Genomic DNA, 3844 nt, shown 5'->3' with positions numbered 1-3844 from the left:
CAGCGCACCCATCCGTCACGCTGCCCCGGCTTGGGACAAGCTCGCAGGCCTGATGCCCGGAGCAGAAGCCGCAGCTTGGGAAGTCCCGAGGCAGAGCCTGAGGGTCCCGGCCCAGCAGCATCGACCATGCTGGAGAGCGTTCAGAACCTAAACCCAGCGCTCAACCACGGAGCGCCAGGCACCAATCCAGAGGCTGGGCAGCTGGGCACTGGGACCTGCCCAGCATCCATCGCCAGGGGACCACGAGCCTCAGGGACCACGAGCGGGCAAGGGGTCAGGCTCTCCAGCAGCTGGGCATCCCTGACTCCAAGGGGAGAGAGAGCCCCCTACTGAGTCACCCACTGCATCCACCCCACCTCCCGCAGCACGGTGCCCTCCACCGAGCCCCATACGCCGCTCCCTGCAGTGCGGCGCCCCCTGCCACCACACTGGGCCACTGGGGTCAGCACAGACTGAGGGGAGAGAGCGCCCCCTGTTGACTGACCTGCCCCGCTCCTTGCAGCACAGCGCCCCCTAGCACTGCACTGGGGCATTGGGGTCCGCATGGACTGATAGGGGAGAGCGCCCCTGTGACAAAGTGGGGGATTTTCTTAGTGGTTTGCATGAATATTGTGTGTGTTTCCCTGTGTGCTGAGTGTGTACGGAGGTGGTGGGAGAGGGGCTTCGTTGCTGCAGAGGGTCAGGTGTGATCTCGCCTGGCAGTCGGGACCCTAGACAATGGCCTGGAGATGGGGGACCCTAGTGACAGGTGACCGGGAGGCCCAGCCCAGCTTGGAAGGCAGCCGGTTCCGGCCAGTGGGGAACAAAGGAGGGAAGAGAGGAGGCCCAGGCAGCCTGTTTGCCTGGGACCAAAGACAAAGGACGGAGGAGGGGCTGTGGGGAAGGTGCTACAGGATGATGGGCTGGAAGGAGGGGGCGTCTGGAGTGTGGGGGGACAAGGAGCAGCCTGAGCCCATCGGGACAAGGACAGGCTCAGTTGCACGGTGCTGAGACATGCCAGACCTGAGGGACCTGCGAACTGCCTCTGCTGGGTTCAGACATTCAATAAACCCTCCTGGTGTGCACCGGCTGAGAGTCACTGCAAGCTAGAGATCGGGGGGGCATTGCTTCCTCTGGGTGGGGACACCCAGGGGGGCCAGCGCGAGGGGACTCCGTGACGGAGCCCACACGAGCGCCAGGCCTGCTGAAGGCTCAGAGAGGTGCGGTTCCAGGAGGCGGTGGGGCCCAGGGCTTCACCCCCGAGAGAGAGAGCGTGACCCCCGAGAAGGGCTGTCACACTGACGGGGGTTCCTCCTAGGGAGTGGAGAAAGCCTGGGGCCTGTGAGTCTGAAACAACCCCCTACTGAGCCACCCGCCATGCTCCCTGAGCACAGCACCCCCTAGCACAGTGCTAGGCAACACTGACTCACCCCTCTGATCAGCCCCACTTACTGCAGCCCCCTGGGTTTTCCCCACAGATCCTGCAGCCGAGCCCGGAGCGGATGGTGTGTTTGCTCATGAACTCCAGAGATCTTCCCACAAGCCCGAACAACTCTGCCTGGGCCCTGGGTGAAACGCCCCAGAAGGACTCATCAGGGGGCTAATTCATGTTGTTGCAAAGTCTCTTTGTGCCTATTTGCATCATTGCCGGTTTAAAGTGCCCGCAGCTCCCTTGCGCCTCCCCAGAGCTGGCGGGTGGCAGAGGGCGCGGCCGGTCCCCTGCACGGCACTGACCTTCCCCTCCCCATTCAGGGCCGGCACAACGTTCACTGCTGTGGTGGAGGGGGGTGGCCCGTGCCCAGAGTTTAAGGGGGACTCCAGAAGCATGCGGTGTGGCTGGGGCTGGAGGGGAAGCTGGAGGTCAGCCCTGAATCACCCACAAACATTGTCCTTTCTCTGAGCTTGTGCCCCAATGTTAAGGTCACCAATCGAGCGCTTTGCATGGGGGGCCGTGGGTGCCTGGATGTAAAGGGGCGTGTGCCCGGACACGTGGCTGGCCATCAGCGTGCCCATTGCATGAGTGTGCACGTGGTGGCGTGTGCATGGTCTGATGGGCGCGTGTGTCTCTCACGGGGGGTGGGAGTCCGTGCCCAGGGTTGTGCGTCTAACGTAGGCTGTGACTCTGTGCTCATCCCTGTGGGATCCAAGCGCCTTCCAGCCGTGCATTAAGCAGCATGACGACGTCTGTCACCCGTGGTTGGTTCTTGTGGCCCGTCCCCGTAGGCAGTGCAGGGGTTGGGTTGGGTTTGAGGATGTTTTTTATGGCCATGGTGCTGCTCTTTGTTGGAGAAGGCCGGTCAGGGCAGAGCACCTGGCACTGGGAGCTGGGGTTGGGGAGGTTTGGGATGGATCTTAGTTCCTGGTGGGGGTTCACGCCAGTCTGGGACCACCCCCCGAGAAAGCCCTGTCTCCTGAGCCATACCCTGACAGTAGAGAGTTCCTCACTCATGGTCCCCATCCTGGAGCTTTAGGCTCTTCTGCATACCCTGGGGCCTGCTCGGGAAGACAAGGCCCCAAGGCTAAATATCTATGGGAAGCCAGCGCCGAGCCACCCAGAGAGCGTCACTCATGGATCCTGCTGCCTGAGAGGTCCAGGGTCCTCCTTGCTATGGACCGCCTGGGGGTGGGTGCCTTCTACTGGAGGAGAAGCATGAGCATGACTGTGGGGGAGCGGGGCAGGAGCGGGGGAGGGGATGGAGCCCAGTGGATGTGGGAGTGACTATGTCCAGCTGGGCAAGCGTGTGGAAGAGCGTGCTTGGGGGTGTGTGCGAAGTGCAAGGGGCTGAACGTGCCCGGCAGGGGGGTGAGCGTGCCTGGAGGATAGACAAGCATGCCAGAAGGTGTGCAAGTGTGCCCAGGGATGTGAGTGTGCAAGGGGGATGTGCAGGCAAGGGGCAAGCATGCCCAGGGATGTGTGGGAGAGGGGTGCGTGTGCCCAGAGACGTGCAGGTGAGGGGCAAGCATGCCTGGTGACATGTGGGCGAGGGGTGAGTGTGCCCAGGGATGTGCAGGAGAGGAGTGAGTGTGTCTGGGGATGTGTGGGCGACGGGTGAGTGTGCCCAGGGACGTGCAGGCGAAGGGTGAGTGTGCCCGGGCACGTGCGGGAGAGGGGCGAGTGTGCCTGGGGATGTGCGGGCGAGAGTGCCAGGGGCACTTGGAGCTGGATGGGCGTCTGTATGTTAATATTAAAAGCCCCGTGATTTCCCCAGGAAGGCGAGTGACGCCCGCGGTAATTGATGGGCTATAAATCTCCCTGCTCCCCCCCCCATGACAGGAGCAGCGGGATATTTATGGTGGGCAGCCAGCTGCAATGCAGTTCAATATTCCCGGCCTTTTCCCTTTGTGCCATTGGATTCAGCGTGGCCCAGGCCGGGGCAAGGGGCATAGTCTGCCGCTCAGACACCTGTGGTCAGGCCTGGCCTTGACTTCCCCACAAGCCCCCCGTCACCGCAGCCCAGAGAAGGACAGTACCAATGCAGGGCCCCAGCCCCCACCAGTGCCCGTCAAACCCGCCTAGTGCCCACCTGGGAGATGCCAGCTTCCCGGTGGCTCTAGGTGCTTTCCCAGGCAGCTGCCAGCCTGGGGGGGGGGAGACACAGGGCCCCCATCACCGGGGGAATCCTGAGCCTCCCCCCATGCCCCAGCAGTGCCCACCCCCCTGCCAGCTGGCCAGGCTGCCCCATAGCTCACTTCCGAGCCGTGGGGGGTGAGGCCAGGAGCCACGGCCCGGCCCATGTGCCCGCGGACAGACCGCTGCCCCCCTGGCCAGCCGCGGGGGAGGCCGGATGATGCTGGGCGAGGCTTGGAGGCGAGTCCCCCCGCCCGGCCCCAGCTGCAGCAGCCGCGCTCTGAGCACAGGCGCGGA

The sequence above is a fragment of the Lepidochelys kempii genome, chromosome 9 (genome assembly GCF_965140285.1).
Source record: "Lepidochelys kempii isolate rLepKem1 chromosome 9, rLepKem1.hap1, whole genome shotgun sequence".
Classification (NCBI taxonomy): Eukaryota; Metazoa; Chordata; order Testudines; family Cheloniidae; genus Lepidochelys; species Lepidochelys kempii.
The sequence above is the reverse complement of the archived record's forward strand: the minus strand, read 5'-3'. Positions refer to the sequence as shown.